Here is a 25,099-nt window from a genome sequence, read left to right on the forward strand (position 1 = left end):
CTAATGCGAAAGGCAATAAGTTACCCCGCGACGCGTCTGCTAATTAACCTGTTACTGAGGCAGTGTCTTCGCCCGCCCCTGCGATACCATCCCCCTACTACCAGACAACTCCTTCACTTCCGTATCCCAGCAACCCTTCACCGTGTAACTTCCCCCTCTCTATATATGCATATCTGCACTTCCTCCTTCGCAGATCCTTTATCGCTCTTTTGTACCCTTCCGGTTCTTGCTCTCCCCAACCCTCTTAGTTTCCAGAAAACACCTTTTCGCCCTCAACTTACCCCTTTTGGATATTTCCACCCGACCCCTTTAACTTTGGAATTGGGGACTCCGGCCTGTGTCCCGTTTCCGCCTTGGTGAATTCTCCCGTTACCACGGCTACAAGCGCGCAAGGTCAACTTTTTGTTCTTCCCTTATGTTTCTTGTGTCCTGCTAACTCCTCTTAAGATCATATCCCGATCAGATAACTTTCTCAGGGATGCGGCATTAGCCCTGAATCACACGATCGTCTTTTCCGCCCTTCACCGTAGATTAAACAATAAATATCGAAAAACAGTATATCAGGGTTTTCTATCAAGTGAAACCGTGCAACTTAGGGGGATGGGGAGATACACGTGATAAATTGGCATCCGAAAGCTCGATACACTTAGGGGTTGAGTAAAAGAGGGAAAGTAAATGAGACGGGAGAGGAGCAACTGGTCGAGAGACAGACAGACACGCTGCGGACGATTAACGACGGAGGGAACCTTTTTCGCGCGCCGAGGGGGACTAATAAGGCAGGACTGAAGGCAGAAGACAGCTGGCGACGACACCTCCCCCTCTGCTCCTCTGGGAGTTTCAACGCAGTCATTAGGACGACGAAGCCATGCCTTTTTCCCAAGGTCTTTCTCTCACTTGCTCCTTCATCCATCCCCTTATTACTAAGGAGAAAATGTAACGGGAGGAGAGAGAATTAGTGGATGGAAAACCGAGAAAGAAAATGGAGGGATTGGGGATGCGCTATATAGGTTGTTAGTGCCGGCAATCTACACTTACATCGTAGCAGTGAATGATAAAAAATAGGCAGAGTCTACCTAGCGAAAGTAATGCTTTTTGACCTATTTTACTCATGATATTTATTGCTATTAACGGTATTATACCGGTTAAGCTAGATTTACGTGGAACGCATGAGGATTACGGATAAATATTATCCCCTGCCTCTCGAGCGAAATTTGGTAGAACTCATTCCTACGGTGAAAAGAGTCTGGCTAACGCAAGTTACGCCTCTTAACCTATGTTACTCACGATATTTATTGTGATTACCGGTGTTGTACCGGTTGATTTAAATTTAGATGGCTTCTTCAGCCTACATGACTTCCAATCTACACTTACAGGTAGCGTGAAAGCCACCGTCAGGGTGTGCGGCATGGGTTGATGGGCCACTCCACACACCCTAGCCGTAATCGGACACGCGCTTTTGGAGAGTGCTAAAGACACGAACATGCTACCGTGCAAGAAAAGCTCTTAGTTATTAATAGAAAAGTGAAAAGTTAGCATGGTAAGTGATTTATGCATCAGTTAAAACATGGCGAGAAATTCATGCAGATAGCTAATAAGGACGATTATTGAAAGTTGTTTTCTACGCATGCGGAACCTATTTACCCAGTCCCAGTGAAGCAATCCTGGCGCTGAACCATCGCAGGTATTACGCTCCCTTATTGTACGCAGAAAAAAAAACACATCGAGGGACAAAGATGGCAAGAACGTGAACGGAAGACCTCGAGCAAAATATATAGAGCAGGTAAAGAAAGATGTGAAAGAGAATAAAAGCTTAGGTAAATCGATTTATATTTCTTTTTCTTTGCCTCAATTTTTTAATGTTGATTAGTCTCGGAGTATTGGCCAATATGTGATGCGCAGCATTATTGGCCAAAGTTTCGATGTGTTTTTAAAAATTTTTTCCTCGGGGAATTTTTTGCAAAGATTTGTTTACTGATAAAATTTGCTTCGAAGCGTTGGAAAATAATTTAACGTTTGATTCTTAGATATATACTCCGAGACGTTAATCAACATTAGAAATACATTGGTTTGAGATGATAAGCTGATTGTGGATTTGAGTGGAAAGCTTTGCCAAACCAATCTTAGGATTGTTGACCGGTGGTTATGATTATGTTATGTGTGGTTATGAAAGGTATCCTACCAGTAAAGGTGGATTTATATGGAGAATTTTAGGAATCACCCCCTCCAAAAGTAGGTATTCCACCCACCTGTCCCTTCCGTAAATAGAACCCTCCTTTTTACTCGCAATAAAGTCTCTTCCCTGTATTTTTACCTAGAAATCGTCTTGGAATTAATCCTAGGTTATCATCCATCCTGCAATATTAACTTTACAACATGTATTTCAAAGCATAGCTTATTACCGTTTATTCTGAACTTTTCTCTGATTTGTTCTTTCATCTTTTATGTTTTAATATCCTTTATATTTTGTTTAATAAAAGAAAAATGAGATATAAGTCCAGAATGAACCTGAATAGGCCAACCTGTGAGCTAAATGCGGAAGTTCATGTTGTAAGATGGAGGATAGGCTGGGATAAATTCTGACATGATTTTTAGGTATAGTACCGAAAGAGAAGAGGCGATACTGAGAATGTAAAGAATGCACTCTTTTTGGCCATGTCTTTTTAATGCCTGCTAAAGAAGTACTATGATTAGTATATACTTAAAAAGGTGTTTCCAAAATATTTCAATATTCCTTCTCAGTACGATTAAAATATTACTAATATTTATTTTTTCTATCTCCTAGTTCAATTCTCCTCTTCTCCATCCCTGCTTCGCCAACATTCTTTCCTCTACCGCTGTTTTCAACATCCCATCCCCGCTCAGTGCTTGCTCCACCAATACCTTATGTCTCCTCCGTTATCTCCTTGAGAAGTTTCCTCCCCTCGTCCACTATGTGTAGCATTTCTTCGTCTATCGTTTTCTCTCCGTCCATTTCACCTTCTTCATTCTTCACTGCAGTCACATCTCGAAATCATTTCATGTTTTCTCGTGCTTGATTCCCTGCGTCCACCATTCCTTGCCTTGAAGCGCTAGCGAGGATGGGTTGGGACTTAAAGAGATTGTTACTCTGAAGGAAGGAAGGACACCAAGCACTAAATTAAGGAAGTGCGTTGAGGACACCAAGCAAAATAAAAATGATAAAAAAATAAGATTTTTCCGAAAACAGTATAAAATGCTCTCAAAAGTAAAGGATAAGCTTTTAATCACTCTGAGAATAAATAGTATTTTTATATTTACCGATAACTGATTTTGAAATACGAAAAAGGTTGAAATTTAAAAATTCGGATTTCGGAAAATTTCGGATTATGTCTCATGTCTTAAAAAGTGATGAAAAGTGCATTTTATACTGTTTTTAGTCTCTTTAGTGCATTTTATTCTGTTTTCGGTGAGAGCTTGTTTTTTTATTATTTTTTAGTACTTTTTAGTGTTGAATTAAGGAACCAATTTTACAAGAGCTTTTGAAGAAATTTCTGCCAAAAAAATAGTAACTAATGCCGTCTATTGAGAAATATTACAACTATTTTTCCGTGTGGAAATTTAAATCGTTAATTAGAGCAAAATGAAACAACATTTCACCTGCCTGATTAGTGAGTATTATTGCCATCAGGAGCAAGCAAGTTTGCAATGGAAAGTGGTTTTAATCTACCAAAAGATTCCATGGATGAAACAGACGGATGAAGCAAGTTAAGAAAAGGCGTTTAAAAATAGGTTACATTCTTCTGATAGCAAAGCGAACTTAGTGGCATTTAATGGTGTCCGGTGAAAATTTGGTGAAAATTTTTAATCTTATGAAATGAGAATGTTAGACTGTAGAAAAATATCCGCACAATTTTAATGTTAACCGCTTCGGGTACGACACTTTCTGTCATTAACAAGTTAACAAGAGCCTCTTTTAAGCTTCCAGTCATACTGTTTAGCGCAGGGGTAAGGAGAGATATACTTTGATAATGGCACAAATCGTTGAAACACTTGAAACCGTGTTGTTCAGTATTAAATTTTGAGGAATTTTACCAATGAGTACATGAGAGACTTTCATCACAATTCCATGGTAACGTGGTGATACCTTATCCTCAATTTTAACAGGAAAGTTGTCAGCATCAAAACTATCGTGGCTGGTGAAATATTGGAATTTCTGTGGAATAATCTCATCAATTTGCTGGTAAAACTACCTCAGGTCTATAATCTCCCACCAAATATCTCCTGCAGTGAGAGATATATTTAATGCCTGTAGGCTTAATAGACGTGTGTTAAACCTCTGGGGCAATTTTATTCTAGTAAAATTAATGCTGGATAGAATAATTCCCGAGTCATTTTTCATGTTGCGCACCAATATTTCGAATTATACAATCACTATCAATTTCGTGGTTGGTGTCAATTTCCTACCTATGCCTAAATATTTTATGCATTTAATATTAATTAAATCCCAAGAAGTTAGAAGTGTGTTCAGAAAATAAAGGTGGATGATGTTTAAATTTCGCGGATTTGAAGTGTCCGATTTTTAATTTTTTTCTATGCTGGTATCCATGTCCCTGAAGTTAGGTAACATTTTCAGGCGTATTAATTATTTACTTTGTCTGTGGCAGCCGCGAGGGTTAGAAGTGTTTTCAAGAACTCGGCGATTTTCGCTTAAAAAAAAAGAAATAGATTAAAAACAGTGGCGTAACTATGGGGGGATATAGATGGAGAGATAGATACTTCCCCAAAACATCAGAGAATAAAAAAAATATGTTTATATTTGAAACTATTGTCTAGTTTTGGCATATGAAACTACATCTGCACAAAATTAAATGTTGAGTGCCAAAATGGTCTAAAATGTATTACCAGGCATGTCATTTTTCAAAAATTTTTCCGAGTCTGGGTTATAACCCTCCCTTTAGGCAAAATTCCCCCAAAACACATTCCTAGTTACGCCCGCGCCATTGGATCAAATAATGATTATAAAGCAAAGAATGATCAGCAATTTAAGCGTAAATAAGCTCTTATAAAAACATTTTTTTTTAAAAACCAGCCTTTATATTTAGATTACAGGGGATGAGCAACGTTTATATATGACACAAAGCAAAAAAACTCAGTGACCCCGAAAAACCAAAAGTGACGTATAGGGGGGCTATAGGTTGACTGGGGGGTGGTTAAAGGGGGGTTGGAGAGAAAAAGTTATATTTTCATGTATTGTCATCGGAAATGAAGAAGTGTGCAAAATTTCAGCGTTTTTGCTTCACAGGAGGTGAGTCAAATTTGAGTTACAAGATTTGTACCAGACAAACAAACAGACAGGTTGGTGAGTTGATATAAATGCTGGAAAAATGTGTGAAATGTTAGCGAAGGGATATGGTGAGTCTGTTATGAGGGAAACGAAAATTTACGTGTAGTATGAGCGTTTCCAAGGTGGTCTGGAAGATGTAGACGCTCAGCTCATCAACAACCTAGGAACACGTGGAAAAGTGAAAAAAATGGTTATAAACTGGTCGTGAAAATTGTTAAGAAATGGGGAATATTTTGAAAATGTCAACATTAATAACTAAGATGACTCAGTAAATATTTTTTCAAATAACTAAAATTTCGTTTATTTTCTGAACACAACTTGTACTGTAACCTCATTTGCTGGATAGCTCGAAGCGTTTTCTACGACAATGAGGGGCGGAATTCTCCCGTGCTGCATGCCTCACGATGCCATTGTCTCCTATTGTCTCCGTTCGTTTCCATGGATACTGCTGTGCCTCAGCCAACCAAACGACGCGATCCATTCTTCACTTCCAGCCTGTGTCTCTACTTACCTCGGCTTTGGCAATTTTGATTTTCCCGCAAAGGCTGTGAAATCACATCGGGTGCAGATTGCCAGACCGTGTGCCCTCAAATGAAAGTTTCATTCAAGGCCTCTCAGTTCGAATGGTATATCTTTCAACTTAGTGAAAGTTTCGTTAAAATGTACTTCATGCAACGTAGTACTGTCTCATGTGACTACATCTACGTCCTACCCCGCAATCTACATCTACATAATACCCCGCAAGCCGCCTAAAAGGCGTGTGGCATGGGGTGGTAGGACACCAGCCGTTTACACATAAAATGAAGTCCTCTAAAGAAGTTGGGACTAGCGTTTATTAAAGTCCTTTATGGTTTGGGGGAAAACCGAAGTCCCATATCTATCCGTTCGCCAAAACATCTCTCTTAATTTATCGCATCTATCGGACCTGGAAATATAGTGTGGCTCTAATATTATGTTCTTCGTGTCGCTCTTAAAGATATCCATTCTCAATTGTTCAAGCAATCTAAGCCTAGCGCACAGCCTCCGAGCCTCCAGCGGCTCCCAGCCTAATTCGCTTAACGTCTGGGTAACGCTGTCTGTACGCCCGTAGCAGTTTAGGACGAAACTCGCAGCCTTCCTTTGTATTTTATTCAGTTCGCGGATTAAGTATTTCTGCACCGGATACCATACGCTCGCTGCATATTCAAGGTGCGGTCGGACGAGTGCAAAATAGCACCTCTCTTTTACTTTCTCATCCGAAAATCTTCCCACAATACTCTTGACGAATCCTAATTTCTTCAGGGCTATGCCGCAAATATTCCTTATATGTGTTCCACCCTCAATGGGCATGTGGCGGGGGATGTTAGGACACCAACCACGTACAAATAAAGAGGAAATAATCTAAAGGAACACTAACGAAGTTCCGCCGAGCATTTGTTAGTGTCCAGTCGATTGAAAATGGATTCCCATACTTATCCACCCGGAGAGAGAGTTCTCTTTATTTATCGTTTCCTTCAGTCGTGGTAATACATTGGAGTTCGAATATGATTTTCTCTGAGTCGCTCTGAAAGATTTGCTCAAGCGATCTAAGCCTAGCGAGTAGCCTCCCAAGTCTCTAGAGTTTCCAGCCTAGTCCGTTTTCAATCTATGAAACGGATTTTATGCGCCCGATTGGCGATTATTATTTCACGTTCACAAGTTTATTTATATTTTTGTTGAAATCGTGAACTGTAAAAAGTTCCTGAATATTCCTATCTATTTTGGTACGCTTACCTTTGATCAATTAGTGAGGTGTCTGATCTGGAGTGTAGCGCTTTATGGTGCAGAAAGGTGGACACTTAGGAAGGAGGACGAGAGATGTCTACAAGATTTTTCGAAATATGGATTTGTAGGAGAATGGAGAAGGTGAAGTGGACGGAGAGGAGGAGGAATGACGAAGTGATGGATATAGTGGGTGAGAAGAGGCAGCTTTTAGATGAGATGCGGAGGAGACAGAATGGAGGGAGTACTTTGCGGGGAGGGGATGTTGAAAACGGTGTTAAAGGGTAGAATGTTGGGCAAACGGGGGAGGGGGAGGAAGAGGAAAGGATTCTTAGATAGAATGGAAGGGAATAGGTCTTATTGTGGATTGAAGAGGGAAATTCATGATGAAAGGGAAGGCTCCCGGAGTTCTTCTTAAGCCCTCCATGGAATCTTACCTTAATCGCTAGAATACTTTAATACTAATAATACCTTTAATCACATTTCAAAACTACGTGTAATCTAATATCCTGGTGTACTCGATGCTTCTTCTTCGACAATGAGGGCTGGGATTCTTCCTCATGACATGCCGCTCGATGTCATTGTCATCCATTGTTCCCCTCTCCATGGATACCGTTGTGCCAACCAAACGACGCGTTCTATCCCACCTTCCATCCGGGCGGCGCTTACCTGAGCTTTGGCAATTTTGATTCTCGCGCAATGGCTGTAAAATCACATTGAGCGCAGATTGCCAAACCCACCCGCCCCTTCTCCTCACCCATTTCTTCCTCTCGCTGCCTTTGCGCCCCCAAGGAAGCAATTTCGCCGCTGCAAGAGTCAAGGAACTCCCACCCACCTTCCAACCTTCTCCGGGACGAAATTCATTTTCTCAGCTGGCGGCTCGCGGCGCACAAGACTGGGGAAGGCACTTAACAAGACCCGCCATGTAATTGAGGAGTCGAGAAAGCAATTGGAAGGTTTTGAGTGCCGCGGAAGACTCGAGTAGTGAGATGCGATTTCCGTGGGATAAGACGCGAGCATTATGTGCATCATGAATAAATACCTTGCTTGAAGGAAGATATGGCGCTTTCTCGGAGAATAGACTGAATATGGTTATTTTCTCGGTTGTCCAACCGGGTGTTAGTGTACATTTTCTCCAACATTTCGAGGTCCGACACGTTCCTCGTCATAAGGGAATGTTGCTGGTGCCATGATTGTGGCCTTTGTATTGTATTGCTTTTATTTATTGTTGTTGTCTCTGCCCATTGGCTGGCGCCGATTTCGTCCTCCAACGGCGGACGAAACATCAGTAAAATCGTATCCTGCTTGAAATTTCCAGAAAAGATTTAATATCAATATTTCTCTTTGATTGGTATCTGCCTGTATGTCATTACGCTGTACCTCAGGGTGCTCGATATTACGGAGACATTTCAGTTCAATTAAGTTTCACTACAGATATCATACGTAACATTTTTTACATTAAAGTTCCATAAAATACGTTTCTACGTGTATAAAATACGTTCACTGTTTTGAAAGATCGGATACTTTCCCGGCTAATAAACTGAATATGTTTTTTCTCGGGTTTTCAACCGGGTTAGAGAGTCAATTTTTTCCAACGTTTCGAGGCCCGATAGGTTCCTCATCATCAGAGAATGATGCTGGTGCCAAGCTCGGTCACTCACTGGCAACGCCTAAGGAGCGTACGGTAAAAACTGTACCGGTGAGTCAATCTCACCTCAAACGAGCAGACTTTCTAGTGCTCCGAAGGCGCATGAAAAATTATTCCGGTAGCCAATGGCCGCCATTACCAATGTTGTCACAAAAATAATAAAAATAAAAATGACGGATGTTTGCGTGGCTTGTGTAGTGTAATGTTTGCGTGAAGAAGCTTAAGAACTAGACGACTGTTCGAAAATTTGAACGACTAAAACTAGGAAAAAAAAAATTACAGGAACAAATTAAACAACGGCGTAGCTTTTTTTTTTTAAAGGTTTTTTGACGATTTTAAAGATTTTTTGGTTTTTAGATTAGAGTCCTTTTCGTTTTCTAAATTTTTTAATTTTTATGGATTTTCGGAGTTTTTTGAATTTGGTTTTTGGTTTTCTAACGTACCTTATGATTTTTTTTAAAGGGTTTTAAATAATTTCTACGAAAAAAAACGAATAGAAGAAGGAAAGACATACGATAGACTCATAGACGAGTGATATGTTTAGGCTGTGGATGTATTGTTGGGAAGTTTTCGTCATAATTCCAAATATTTACAAGAAACGGATTTTGAGTAGCTGTAAGACGTGCGCCCATGCTATTTGCCTGTTTATGGATGTATTCTTGGACTGTAGGGAGTTTGTCTAACCTCAACAAGATGTGGCCTATATATAACGTACTTGTATCGAGTTGTGGTCTCTTCCTATTGGTTTGCGCAGATTTTCATCCTCCAATGACTTAATAGTTTTCAGCACTGGCCCCCAAGTGTTGCTCGACGCTTACCCGGTGTCTGCATTGAAATTCCTATTTTCAATCCAATGTCATTTGCCTCTTTAGATATTCGGCCCCAATTATTGGATTAAATCCTCTCTTCTATTCAAATGCAGTGCTTGCGTGTATCCATCAATTTCCCAAAAAGTAATCATTTTCGTTGATGAATGAAATGGAAAATTAAAATGTTGTTCAACAGCTATTTGTATCTAATTACAATGAAGTGAACTCGTTAACAATCGATCTGAAGACTTAAAGGTTTTTATTTTCTAAACAAGTGAAAACTTTTTGCCTAATTTGGTTGAAATGGGTGACCAAAGGTGCACACACTTAGTCGATTTTAAGTGGAATTACCGTAATAAATTTGTTTCGGCAATTTCTTTCTTGAAATCACCAGGAAAACTAGTGTTGGCCTGCAGAAAAGTTTCTCGGGTTTTCCATCGGTTGATGTGTTCCCTGTCTCCCGACGTTTCGAACAGCAGGGTTCGAATCATTCGGAAGATCCCCTGAGGATTAACAGCAAGTTGCTGCTCGCCGGTAGGCATGAAAAACATCAGCCGGTGGAAAACCCGTGAAACATTTCTGCAGCTGATACGCCGGGAAAACCTAAGATCATACATAGTGTTGACCTCCCTCCCCTATTTCCAACACGGACGATGGAAATTTTTTAACGTCTTCCTTCCCCTCCTGAGCATAGACGTGATGGGGGGTGAAGAGAAATTCATAAATCCGTTGCAGCTGAATGATTAATGGCCGCCGTAATGACGAACGGCGCAGCTTCCCTCTTCCCCCACACTTTGGGGCCCTCCGTGAAGGGACGGATATGCGTGTATGGAGTGCAACCGTCAGCCATCAGTCATATCCCTCTTTTCTCCCGATAGGGTGTGCTGCGAGCGTTCCCTAGCATCGCCTCCTCTGCTTCCCCGAAGGGGAAATAACATAACCGTCCGATTTTGACGGACTGCCTGCGTTCAAAATTTGAAAATTTGTTGCTTGTCATGTCGAACAATTTTTTTTATCCTCCCTCAACCTCTGCACTTTTACCGATATTCGCTTCCTCGATAAGGCTTACTCCATACCATCCATCTACAAGGCACGGCGCACAGTGGTCCAGAGAGCTCGAAAATAAGGCACAGGCTCAGAAATAAAAGTTGTTTCCGCACATTTGACTGGTATTGTGTTTTAGTAAAATCCCTGCTACTTCTATAAGTGCTAGTAGAAAATTCTTGGGAATATTCGAGTCTAAAGTAGTTGTGAAAAGCCAGAAAAAAATGAGGCAAATAAGTTCTATGCTTAAATTTGCCGTGGACGGTAGAATAGCCCATTCACAGTTATCTCACTTGGCGTGATTTGACTTGTAACAACTAGTGAAATATTTCACCGATCACAGCTGAGACCGGGTATCAATCGTGAAATCACTTTGATTAAACTTTTCACTGCTTAATAGTAGTTTCGACTGGCATTTCTACCTTCCCTTCTATTGGCTAATTTTAATAGAAATTTTAAGTCTTTCCATAGTGAACGTTATTCCAAGTCGAGTTAGTGCTCCGGAGACCCCGAAAATCAGTCGAAAACCCAAAAATGAACTTACTTTTTAAATAATTTGAAGAGGTATCAATAAAATCCGTGCTACTTCTTTAAGTGATTGAAGAATTCAGTAGTCGGCACAATCAAGTCTGATAGAGAGTGTAATCGAGACTGCCGTTGTATTCCTAGTGCGCAGCTAAATATATCTCCACTTCAGAAGCCTATACCATCACTTTTATCATCTCTTTTTGAGTTCTTTCAACTGTTAACAGAAGAAATAATTAATTTTACTCTATATTTTATGTTAAAAACGCATTGTTATCGTATTATAGTTAACGTTTTAATATAAAATAAAAAGGTGCAGTACCGAAATTGAAATTTATTCAGTGAGGAGAGAGTACTGCACAGTTTCACCTAGATAGTACATTACAAAAACTCTGTTTCAGCCTGTTATGAGTTCTAAGTTCCAAATGATTGTTTTGAGGAGAATGAAAAAGACCTAATGGGCGTGGTAGAAAATGATTGAGGAAGTCGTAGAGCTGTGGGCGAGGAAAGGAGATTTTAAGGGGAATTTGGAGGATATAGAGCGCTACGCTCCAGATCAGAGTCTTCACTAGCCTTTATGTAAACTCGTACGTAACGATCCTCCAATCGGCTTTCTCCTGCTAATTAATTGATCGAGTATACGTATAATCAAGTACGCAGTCGGTATGGTAATGAGCTTATTGTGTGCTTAAAATTTACGGAATATCGTGTCCATCGCTAAATTCCTATACTTTCCTCCACGTGTCTTGTTCGTTTTTTTTTTTTTTTTGATCCAGCGTAACTCGTGTAGACATTTCCTCGTCCTCTAGCATCGTGCCAAATATATCGCTTCAGAAGTTGCGCTTCCGAGAATATCTTCTTCCATACTGTTCCGCCCACCTGCTTAGTATCCATTAGCCCTGATCCTTTCTCTCTGATCGAGTTTCAGGCAATATATGCCGAGAAGCTGCCGGAGTCATTTTCAATATAATTTCTACATGCTAGTTTTTACTTGAGAAAAATATGTATTGGCCTAGAAATTTCTCTCGAGTGATACTCCACCATGTTGCAACGCTTTGATATCTTGTTTCTCTGCTATTTCTGGCTCTCCTGCCGAGTCTTCCCGTAAAGCAGAGGTTTTCCTCAATTATTGAGGCTAACGCATGTAGCTACTCCGAAATAGACTATTTTTTTGCTAAATAACGTCGTTTATTGATGATTAATAGTAATATATAATAATGATAATAATTATCATTATCAATGATACATCAGATGTAATATTGATTAAAAATAAAATTGAACTTGTTACATAGTTGATATTGCTTTACCATTCTCACATAACATAAACGTATATAGCCGGAAAAATAGGCAATTATCAAGAATTGGCAATAGGAACACTAAGGATTTGGAACAGGTTTTTGTGGCGCCTATTGTCATCTTTGCCACCGGTATCATCCCAAAACAATAATAAATATAAATAATAATATTAATAATAGATAATAAAAATAATAATAATGGAATTAAATTACGGTTGAAATTACCCATACTAAAAATGTACAAATAATTTTTGGAAAAAATAAATAGTGTTAGAAAAGTAGTCAAAGTTTTTGGAAGAATAGAGTCGTGCAAAAAACTTGCAAATAGCAATATGATACACAAAAACTAGTGCATGTATCATACGTATATTCATCGTATATATAATTAGAAAACTCATAGATGTTTGTAAAAATAACAGACGTGACTTATTCCTAAATAAAAATAATGGAATGAGATTTCACAGTCGTATACAAGACAATGGAAATAGACATTATGCTTGTACATATAAACAAACCAAAGTCGATGCACATGCAAAGCCAGTTTCCTCTTTCAATTATCCGGATTAATATTAACTAGGCGTATGATTCTGTACTTATAGTTAGTGTTACGTATATTTCTAATCAGGGTTTAGTGAAGAGCGTAATTTCTATTAGAAAGAGTGAGTGTAAACATGAATACGTGTTTGGTGATAACAATGCGGACTTGGGAAAGAATTAGAAGGCTGGAGTCAATGTCCCCATGCAATACACTGTAAAGGAAAGTTATGCCCAGGTGTAATCGACGGATAGTCAAAGGTAATAGGTTAAGAAGGGTTAGTGCTAAGTCGTATATTATAGAATGAATGTCAAATGTGTAAGATACTTGCCTATTGGATTTGCGTTGGACACTCTCAATAGCTTGGATGTGAATGTTATAGAATAGGAGCCATAAAATAGTATAGTATAAGATCTGTTTAATACAAATATTATCAAAACATCCGGAGGTGAAATTGAAACCCATTGTTCCCTTCTAATACTCTTTTTAAATATTGAAATGTGGAGAACGTACCATGTTTATAAAGCATTAATATTTTGGGGAATGAGGGAGAGGTGGCATCAAGAACTGTGGTTTAATTGTGCTATATTTAATGGTTTAGATCAACAGGACTCGTTCAGAGTGCATGTATTCCCTTTGAAGTGATATTGGTTGCGGCTTTGAAGTGGCCCAATCAGATTGAATTTGGGCTTCCAGTTTATTTCAAGCCGGCCTAATAGCATAATAGGTTTATTTATGTGTTCTCTATAAGGTAATTTAATTATTGTTGTTATGAGTATGAATTAATTTATAACTAAGGTCAAGTTGAAATCAGATTTTATGGATCCATATTAGACATATTCTATTTTCTATAGATTTGCGATGTAATTAAGGTTTTTCATGCATTGGGGTTGTCATGAGAATAAGAGATGTTTTGAGCAGCACATCACATGCTAATTCTAATTCCTCTGTTCGTTTTTCAGGTTTGAGGGAAAGCGAAGACATCCGGACGCCATCAGGAAACCTTGCGAGATCCAGTTACCCCTCAAGGTAAGGGCAGTTATTTATTTATTAAATTATTCAAACACAGCCAAAATAGCCTTTAGATTGAATACAAAATATAAAATCTGCAGCTTTAACAAATATAAACTATAAAAAGGATATAAAAAAGAAAGAAAGGGATTCAGTAGATGGCTTTTCGAAGCTGCCTCTTGAATAATCTTATGGACATTGAAAGATCCAGGGAAGGGTAAGTACTCGAAACGGCATTGAAGGAGGTAGGGAGTCTGTAAAAAAGTGATCTTTGAGAGAGAGAGAGAGAGACGGAATTTAGGTTGGTGTTGTAGGTGGTTATTATGGAAGGAGCGGGTGGGAATGTAGAGTGAAAAGAAAGGCAGCATATCTGAGGATCGGAACTTGCCATTTAAGGCATTATAAATGAAGGAAATATCATGGAAATTCCTACGGGAGGATAGGGCAGACATTACTTCAGAGCGAGAAGAATTACGGAGGTGAGGAACACGGTGTCGGACTACTGAAATAAAGAAATTAACTGGGCGTTCAAGAATTTTAAGGTTGGAGGGGCTGGCAATGGAGTAAATAAATGAGCAGTACTCGAGGATTGGGAGAACGCAACCGGTGTATTACTCACCCTACATTTATAGAGTATAAGATGGCCAACAAGAAGAAATATTTTTCTTCTTTCATGTATTTCGTAGAGAAACATATGTCGAATGGATAGGTTTTGGAGTTAGTATTTTCCACGGAGAATAAATCGATTAAATAAATATATAAATAGTGACTTCAAATCGGTAGATGAACTGCCCTTTTCACTTCCAGACTGCACGGTTTACTGCTCGTCGTCGATTGTTAAAAGAAAATTCGTCTCTTCCATGGGATTTCTGTGTTATTAGGGAGTGCATAGTTTGATATCAGTGATCAGGGTGTGCCGGCAAAATAAGTATTCATTGGCAGATATTATTTAGTACTTTCTGCTGAGGGATTCTTGGAATTTTCTAGGATAGGTATTTCATGATTTGAATGCTTCTTCACATGGTTGACCTGGAGGAAGAATTATCTCTGCTGCAATATCTACTCCGTGTGAAAGGGCCTTTTGAAGAGTTAGAGGTATGTAGATCTATGGGTACACTGTGACGTAGGGCTCAGCGGTTTCCAAGCAATACTTTTTGAATTTATCTTCCTTTATAGGTAGTTTGCCGGAAATAGGCTTTAAAATCGTTGAAAATATTTTATTTAGGTCTTAATCAATTTCTGGAATCTAAACAGAGACTAAATACTTGCAATTCCCCGCGATCATAAAATTTATTTCGACCTAGGATTCAATATTACTACATCATCCTCAAATTGTAGTAACATTGAAGCCTATTTCGAAATAAATTTAATGATCGTGGAAATTTGAAAGTATTTATTTCAATATGAAAACATTCAACTCCATCGCGTTTGAATTTTCGGATTTTATTTCAAACATCGGCGGTTGAACTCGAGTTATGAGGTAGCCGCAGTTGATAGAAACTGTCGGCCGAAGTTAAATACCCGGTGGATCTGCGCTTACATCATAATATTAATTTAAAAGTTTTTACCTTAAACTTCAGAAGACAAAGTGGGATTTTCAAAGAAACAGCGAGCAGTATTGCCATCCTTTTTAGTTCCAGATCTTTCTTTTGTCCCATCAACAAGCGAACTCATTTCTTCTTAAATTTTTTTTTTGCTTTTTCTGTAAATTAGCAGAATTATTTGCCCAGTGCTTGCGAGTCTGATTGAGATAGTGATATAGAATTCTATGAAAGGGTAATTTTACAGTGGAAAAGAAAGGGTTCTCTCATTATGAAAAAATCCAATGCTTAAAATCCAATCTGTATCTATCAAATCTTGTTGATATCAAAAATCAAATCAAAAATGAAGTTGTGTAATATGGAAATTCCAAATTTCAATCTAATCCTCTCTACAGTTTGTTCTTTTTAATATTGGATTTGATTCATTCCCGAGATTGTTTCTCCACAGACGTAGCATGACATACTCCCACTCTCAGTCAAAGCATTGCATTAAACGTACGCGCCTTTCTGTAAAGGACTGGCGTCCGGATTAAAAAAAAACATTTAATTAAACAACAGATGAGTAACCTGGAGACAATTTAACTCTTGCTCCAGAAGCGTTTGTTTTTCAACTCCAAACTGGGTCTATGTCATGCGAACGAGCAGCCAATAATAAACAATATACAAGGAAATTAAAGAAAGACTGGGTTAGAGAGGTGTTCATGTAAGTTGCCAAAAACAAAATTGTCAGCCGCGCGTTTTTTTATTGAGAACACCAAATGAAAAATCACTCACCAGTTTGGGTGATAGAATTCTTGTGAATGAATAAATGCTGGAGGCAGCTAAAACGGAAAGCTGATACGATTCTCAGGAGTTATCTGTAACCAAAGTGCCTCTATCCAAGTAAAAAAAAGTTCACCGTAGCCTAACCTCTAACCAAAAACATACCGAACATCTTTCAAAATATGTTCAAGAGTAAATGAAAGCAGGAATTTTTGCCTGCTAATACAATTTCCGAAAATAGCTTAAAAGGATTCCAGACTAGATGGGCGGAGTTATAAAAAGATTCTTCTCGTGACTACTGCAGGGGATGGAGAGATATATTTTCAAAAATTACTCTTTTAAAAATTTATCGATTACAGGTAAAAATTACCGAGATGTAATCGTTAAAAGTAATACGATTACTTTTACTAAGTTTTGTGTTTTCATCGATTGAAAGTAATGAGTTAAATTTAAAATTTATTGCGCCAGAGTTTTCAGTTATTTCGATGTCTGAGTAAGCGTGAGAAATTGTACAATTCTTGTTACCGTAAAGCAGAAGTTCTTTCAAAGGTTTAAAATTTCTAAAATTTTTCTTGACACATAGAGCTATGCAACACGGACTAATAACTGAATTTTTGGCATTGAAAGCAGTTTCAGAAGGATAATAATAAGGAGGTTATGTGGGAGAGGAATGAAGATAATAGGATTTTTGGATAGAATGAAAGGTAGAAAGCATTATTGTGAATTAAAGAGGGAATTCCATGAAGGGAGATAAGACATCCAGAAAACTTCATAAATACACCATGGAAACCGACTTTAATCCATAGAACATTTTAATAGGCACAGACCTTGGGCCCTCGTAGAACCTTTGAGCCCTGCCTCCTTGGCCATGCCGCCCCTGCTCCTCCCCCATCTACTGCCTGAGTTACATCAATCTCCCTCGTGTCTTGTTATCCTCCTTTCCCATCCTCCCTTCCTTGACATTTCCTGCATCCGTTCTCATTATCGTCTTTGGCACCATATTGCCTTCTTCATCCTCACCCCTCTTCTCAATAGCTGTCATCATGTTCGCTGCATTAATTTATTCACAGTGCCAAAATCCTAAGGCCCGTTTCACATGAACGCGGACGTTCCGCGCTACGCGCGCGGGGCGCGGAGAGCGGCCGCCGATGTTGTCATAGGCGCGGACGAAATCCTACCGCATCCGGCACAATGTCGGCCGGTGCAGCAGCAGGTCAGAATGAATAAATAGAATAGTTGAAGGTAGGTAGAAGAACGTCATACTACCAAGTTCAATTCAAGCTATTGCTGTATACCAGGTTAGAAAAAACGTACGAAAAGTGCCCGTCAAAGGAGGTTTTGGGTATTTTCTATTGTGACACGAAGAACACTAAAAGCCGCTTTAGTGACCATATTTTCTGAGGTTCGTGCTAATGAATATAAGTTTTTCATTTATTAATTACGCATAATTTTCACTAATTATTTTCTCATGCTCACTCCCTTCCACCATCCATGGCAACAAGACACACTCGCACTGTTATCTCCAAGCTCGCTCTATTTCCAATGACAAATCCGCTTGGTCCGCTTCAGCCGTCCGCGTTCATGTTCAAGCACGTACCTGTCTCCGTGGCCCGCTCGCGCGCGGATGATCCGCGGGGCGGAGGGGCCACGCGGATGGCTCCTCCGCCTACGGGCGATCCGCACTCATGTGTAATCTTCCTTTAACGTCAATGGAACCCTAATCCGCGCGCGAAGCGCTGACAGTCCGCGTCCATGTGAAACGGGTCTAAGGATGCGTGTCCAGTGGTGACCAAATCGCAAGACTTGATCTCGCGTTCTATCTCACAAGGAGACTTAGCGTAAGTGATGTCAAGAAAGAAGATGAAACCTTTTTTATTTCAAAGAGGACACTTAGATAGGAATACTGTTGAAGGGTTTTGTCCATGTACCCCCGGATTTGAGAGAAAAAAGCATTTAAAATTTAAAAATACGGTCAGATGGAATTTAAGTAAAAAATTTTGAATTAAATTAAAACCGTCTGAAATCAACAAATCTAAAGAAGATGGAACAGATTACAAAAAAATGGAGAAGATTTAAGAAGAGCCTGGAAAAAATTTATTCTCTCCCAGTCTCAAACCTTGGTCTTTCAAAACGAAAACGCGGTACAATACCACTAGGCCAAACCGGCCTTATATGCGAAATTTTTTAATTTAATTCAATGTGACCGTATTTTTAAATTTTTAGATGATTTTTTCACTCAAAACCGGGCGTATATGTACAAAACCCTTCAACAGTATTCCTATCGAAGTGTTTACGTTCAAATAAAAAAGGTTTCATCTTCTTCCTTGACATCACTTACGCAAAGTGTCCTTGTCAGAACTGTCCTCTCCGAACACAAAACTGAACAAGTTGTTCTCTGAAATTAAGCTTCCAATGGCATCCTTTTTCGGCCCTCAGTGTGCCCATAACAATATTAAATTTAATCTGTAGGGTTTTTCTCCTCTTTTTTCAAGGAATTCGATCCTCTTGATTCACATCCCCCCTCATTTTACTAGCGAAAGATCGCTACCCTTCAGTTTTCATCCAGTAATATAGGTATGCAAGCCATTAACACCCTTCCGTCGGCCCCAAGTTTGCCCATTACTATAGTATATTTATTGTGCTTGGTTTCTCTTCTATTTTTCAAGGTATTCAATCCACTGAAGTCATATCCCCCTTCATTTAACTTACAAAAGAAATCCGGTCTTCGATTTTCAACTCCTAATAAAGGTACCCGAGCCAATTTTATCCGTCATCGTCCCTTAATGTGCTCATATTACATTTGCTGTGCTGGGTTTCCCTCCGACGCTTCAAGGTTTCAATCGACTAAGGGCACATTTCACTCCAATTTACTGGAGAAGGGACCTCACTCGTTAGTCTTCATCGCATAGAATAGAGAGCAAAGCCAATCACACCCTTTCATCACCCCTTGGTGTGGCCATAACTATATAATATTTATTGTGCTGGCTTTCTCTCTTATTTTTTAAGGTATTCAATCCACTCTAGGCACATCATTTATCGTTTTACTAGAAAAAGACACAACCCTTCGGTTTTCATCCCTTAAAATGTGCATCCAAGGCAATAACACCCTTCCATCGGCCCTTGGTGTTGTCATAACGATATTTTATTTATTGTGCTGGGGTTCTCTTCTATTTATCAAGGAAATCAATCCACCAGAGTCATATCCTCCTTCGTTTTACTAGCAAAAAGGCACCACACTTTGGTGAATACCTTGAAATAGTCATCGTAGCCAATCTCAACCTTCCAACGGCCCTTAGTGTGCGCATGACTGTATTATATTTATTGTGCTAGGTATCTCTTCTGTTTTTCGGGATTTTAACTCCTAGCGGTAAATCCCTCTCCATTTTACTGGGTCATACCTTAGAATAGAGAGCGGAGCCAATCTCACCCTTCCATCATCATATAAAGTCGCCATAACTAGATTATATTTATTGTGCTGGGTTTCTCTCTTATTTTTTAAGGTATTTAATCCTATAGAGGCACATCCCATTAAAGCGCTAGGCATAGATTGCTTGCAAAATTGAGAATAAATATTTTTAGGAGCGACACGGGGAACATCATCATAGAGCCCTACTATATTTCCAGGTCCAACGGGATCGATAAACTAAGAGAGAAATTTTGCCGAACGTGTAGGTATGGGAATTTGTTTTTCCCCGAACCATAAAGGGTTTTGATAAATGCGAGTCGTTAGTTTGTTTGAGCATTTGCTCTTCATATTTAGACGGCTGATGTCCTAACACCCCCTGCCACAGGGGCGCAGCCAGGTATTAAGGCTGGGGGGGATTAGGTGCAACTAATACCGGGATGTGCGGGGGTATGGAATACCCACCAGGATAAGCGGTAGGTGCGAGATTAATAAATTGCGGAATTTTAAGATAAACGGTTCAAAATGGTGAGTTTTACGGCTTACTGAGGGATATATTATTTATCCTTACTCTATTATATCAGTAATATCAATCCAATTAAGTAAAATGGATTAACTTCAATATTTCTCTGAGCCCTGGGGGGTGTTTTAACTCCCAAAACCCCCCCCTCGCTGCGCCTCTGCCCTGCCACACGCATTTTTAAGCGGCTTGCGGGGTAGTATGTAGATGTAGAATAGAGAGCAGAGCCAATCGCAGCCTTCTATCCTTTGTGGTGGCCACCCACCCTCCCCTCCCTTGAAACACCCGCTGCTTCCTGTCCCCACCTCCCACTGTCACTTCCTCCTTTATTGTTTTCGGCACCCTCGCCCCCCTCCTCCCTCCCTCTCTCTCGTGGCTTATCTCTCTTCCTGGGGAGGTGGTTGGGGGGGGGACCCCTTTTCCAGTGCCTGTTCACTTCCCCCTTTGATTCTCACCGTCTCCTTCGATTATGTCTACTCCCGGCAACAAGCAGCAGCCGTTAAAATGCGCACCAGAAGCCTTCCCGACAGCCTCAATCACGACAGCCTTTAATATTCACCCCTCGTGAGCCACCCTTCCTTAATCCCCCATTCCAATCATCCCCTCTGTCAACCCACTTCCTAGCGTCTCTTCGAAAATTATCCTTACATCCCCATTTTCTCTCCCCTTTTCTGGTTGTAATCTATGGATTTCCCCGTTGTTATTTATTTAAAAAATCCTCTTCTTGCCAATTTTCAAAGAAAAAACTATTAAATTATTACCTCATTTACCACTTGTCAAAGAATTAAATTAATTTTTTTGGTATGATTCTTGCCCACAAGAAGCTTTCTGCTCGTCACATAATTAAACCGCGTTAATAGCGTTCAATCGAGGCGGAAGTTTTCTACTGGACTCAAGGGTTTCCCTGTAAATCAGGTAGTCTATTTATGTTCACATTTATTTGAGTCACGACAGTTTTGGAATGCCCGAGAACATGGAAAATATTAGCATATCTGATCTGGAGTGTGGTGGTTACGGTGCGGAAACACGGGCACTGAGGAACGGGGACGAGAAAAAAGTGGATTCGTTCGAGATGTGGGAATGGAGTAGAATGGAGAAGGCGATTTGGACGGAGAGGAGAAGTAACGACGAAGTGCATGACGTGGTGGATGAAGAGAGGATGCTTCAAGGTGAGCGACGGAGGAGACGGACGAGTTGAAAGGAGCGAGTACTGAGCGGGAATGTTTGTTGAAAACTGTGCTAGAGGGTAGAATGTTAGGTAAACGAGGGAGAGGAAGGAAGATAATAGTTTTCTATTAAAATAGAATAAAAGGGAATATATGCAGACCTTAAGTTATGCGTATTTAACATGAAATAATCTGGTGAATTGTAAAGGGCTTGTGATATTAATTTGATATTTCAATTCCTTTATTTCTATTAATTTGTGTTCCCACCTGTTTTTTCTCGATTTTTTGACCAGGCTTCACGGGCAGTATTATATATCCTTTCTAACGCACTTATACAGTTCCCATAATTTTAAGGGGGATATAAAATGGTTCATAATCGTAGTATCAGGTCAATTCAAACTTGTCGTCTTTGCTGCCTATCTTTATTGTCGTTCCCAAATATTCATTCATCGTACAATGCGTAACTCCGTGGTCCCTAAGCTCCTTTCCGTTTTTATCTTCTCTTCCTGTGTTCACTTCTCTGCTTTCTTCGGCTCCTCCTTGTCTCTTCAGTGAACATGTCTTTTGTCTTCCTCTGTTTTCCCGTTTCTAATATCGTTTTCCTTCTCACGCGGTCTCCTTCCCCAAAATCCTTCTCTTCACTTTGTCTCCTTTCCTGCCACTCAATCAACGCTTTCATCCTCTGCCTGTCTCTCCAGGACGGAGGCAGAGAAACTCCTCTTGTTTCCTTGCTATTCCGTAAACAATCAGTTTTCATTATCAGACCCCTTAGCAACCTACCTGTCTCCCCCCTTCCTGCTGGACATCTTTCTTAATCGAATAATCCTATCTAAAGTTCAATATGAATCAATTAATTTCATTAAATTCAATATGAGGTCCGTGGTATCGTTTTACCGTTTCTTGCTCGAGCTCTACCGTGTTTCCCTCGTCGCACGTCATATCTCGACCGAGTAAGTTATGAGAAATTGCTGAAGAGTGGGCTAAGAGAGAATTATTTTTAAAACTATAAGGAGAAGACAACTTATTTGGCCTTTTTGAGGCATATAATGAGGCATGATGGCCTTATGAAAACAATCGTAGAAGGTGGAAGGGAAGATAGGTGAAGAATGACCTCGAATGAATTACATAAGGCAGGATATAAATGATGTGAAAGAGAAGAAATACGTCTTTATAAAAAGGATAGCAGATATAGGCCAGCAGGAATAGAGATCTGTGTCAAACGAATCCTAGTGTTGTTGATTTACGATGATGACGTCAAATCTATTGTTAATTAACGTACATGAAGATATTTTTTCCGTGTGAAGTTTACACCCCGCGAAAAAAGCACCACAACAAAAATCCCTCAAGTATCAGGTTGCGTATCAAAGAAAGGAAGTGCCCCACTTTCCTGCCATCCTGACTTTGGCTTAGTGAGAGGCGAGCTTTACCCTCACCTGTCAAAACCAACCTTAGGGTTGAAGCATTCGGTGAGTGAGTGACGATTTTCATTGAATAGTATTCAGGAAGTCTTAAATATCTTCCATTGGTGTAGACTTACATTTTAGAGCCAAATTCTGGCTCCTCTGTTAATGCTAACATGATAACTTTCAGTTCAAAGTCAGCCATGACCGTAAGTGAGCCGTTCCAAGAATTATACTCGTAGGTTTGATTTGTAAGTAACAAACGGGTAGTAAGTTGGTTGGTGACGTAATTTTAGAGGATTAAGTTCGCCATAGTCTTCAGGGTAGAATGAAATTTTACTACGAAATTTCCACCTAGTAAGAAACACTCAAAGAACAGTTCTTTAACCTGGCCCAGCCAACAAGGCAATCACGCAATTGACTCTCATCAATCCAACCTTTCCTTAATTTAAAACTCAACGCAAAGAAAATTTTTTTACAGTGTTATACATAACTTTTGGAGCTCATATTTACTGTTATTACTCTATTTTCTGAACTTTGTTGAGTAAAAGTCAGACATTCGTGAATCCACCAAAAAGATAAGTTTAAATACCCTAAGCTGATACGGTAGCTTTACGAAAAAGAAATTTCAAGGATATTTTTCCTTTTTTGCATGCTTTTGTAGGGGGTTAGGTAAACATAATTTTAAAATTGAGCCAAGCCTTGGAGCGGAATAATAAACACTCTAAATACGAAGTTTTCCATGCGCTACCTTCTTTTTTTCTTTCACTGGAAACTTCACAAACCGAGGCTCGCATGATCGCTGGGCCCACATGAGTGGGATAGACGGATATTCCAGCCAACAGATTGCCTCAGCTGCCTTTGTTGACCGAGCTACGTCGGAGGTCGAGGAGGTTTATCGTGTTTTGCGCTTTCGTGTGCCGCCACGCTCATCACCGTGGCGCTGTGTGTGCCTATCACTCCAAACGCTTTCGCGAGAGAGCGGTCGCGACCGAAAAAGGGTTTCCGCCACCCGCGGACGCTCTCCGATGCTTCTTTTTCTTTTATTCGAAAAGCCAAGAGGGATCGAGAGTGACGCCATCATTGCCCGCTGCTCAAACTATAGGCCACTACGAGTGAAATTTCTGAGAGACTTGGATCTTTGCTTAATCAGGGTGGGTACGATCCATGCCACCTTGAGTTATCGTTCGACTATGAAGTAGAAACATGCTTGAAGTTCATATCAAACACATATGTGTATACTCGCTACTCTACAGCTTCTTTTTATCTAATCCGATTCAACAATAACACTCCTTCATTCCAATACAAAGTTCCTCAAATGGTCGAACATGTTTTAACTATCATAAAAAATAGCAAATTTTATCTTTCTCACTAATCGTGGCAGTCAAGCATAACTTTCTTGTTTTAGCACTAAGAACTCTTTGACTTTGCTTCAAACAGGAGCAGCCATCAGCGGGTATTTCTTCCCTTTTTAAGTGGATAATTAATAAATTACTGAAGATAATATAAATATACAGATTGTTGCAGATTATGGATAGTTTACAAAAGGTGACCGTAAAATTATCCATTCAGAGGTGAATTAGCTAAAGAAAAGCCGTTCATTTGAAACTAAATATGAAAATAAGGATGTTATAAGATAATCACGGTTTTGAATCTAGATTACCCTGAATAAAAGGAGAACAAGTGAGATCATGTGTATGGCATTCTATGTTTATTCAGTGAGTTTTGAAAGACTTGAGCACTATATTTTTCGAAGGAGAATAATGTATGATTTAAATTTTTTACCAGCATACTCCAGAAACACGCGTATTCAACTCTCCTACCCCTAGAATGATATTACCTCGTTGAAAATTACCATGGAAATACTTAAAGATCTGCTTTCAGCCTTGAAAGCAGCCTCACCATGTGGTGCTTTGAGTGTGTCCCAATCTATGCTATGTATTTTTAAACCGATTCAGACGTGATGTGGTGGAAGTTTGATGTGTTGATTTGAAAAGCAGTCGCAATTTTCCAAAAAAATTGTTCAGAGTCTCGGTTGATAATGCCATTACATTTCGGGAATCAGTCGCAACAAAATTAACGTTTTGCTTCGCAATGATGATAAACTTTTGGCCACTATTTCCACGAACGCAATGTGTTTACAGCTTTTTCAAACATTATTCAACGCGACATTCATGAGGTTCACACGTCACGCGGGGTCAGCTAATAGAAATACGTTTCGCGTCGTGGGCGTGGCCGAGGCTCCTAACGGACTGTTAAAAGCTACTTATCTCGGTTAAAAATCGAATTTGAGAGCTGAAATTTGGCGTGTGTATTTTTCAGTCATATCTTTTTGGTTTTAATTAACGAAATCCAAATTTTTAATTTTGAGTGTTCCCTCCTATTGTAAAGAACGGCT

At 39.6% G+C, this 25,099-nt stretch overlaps 1 protein-coding gene across 1 annotated transcript in view; it reads left to right on the forward strand.

Moving 5' to 3' along the window:
* LOC124161207 (cadherin-87A-like) overlaps window positions 1-25,099 on the forward strand; it is a 1,373,415-nt gene that overhangs the window by 528,286 nt on the left and 820,030 nt on the right. Inside the window, exon 4 of the mRNA XM_046537469.1 lies at window positions 13,861-13,927. The gene's annotated coding sequence lies outside the window, so the exon portion shown is untranslated. The remainder of the gene's footprint in view (window positions 1-13,860; window positions 13,928-25,099) is intronic.

Source organism: Ischnura elegans, chromosome 6 (assembly GCF_921293095.1).
Source record: "Ischnura elegans chromosome 6, ioIscEleg1.1, whole genome shotgun sequence".
Lineage (NCBI taxonomy): Eukaryota > Metazoa > Arthropoda > Insecta > Odonata > Coenagrionidae > Ischnura > Ischnura elegans.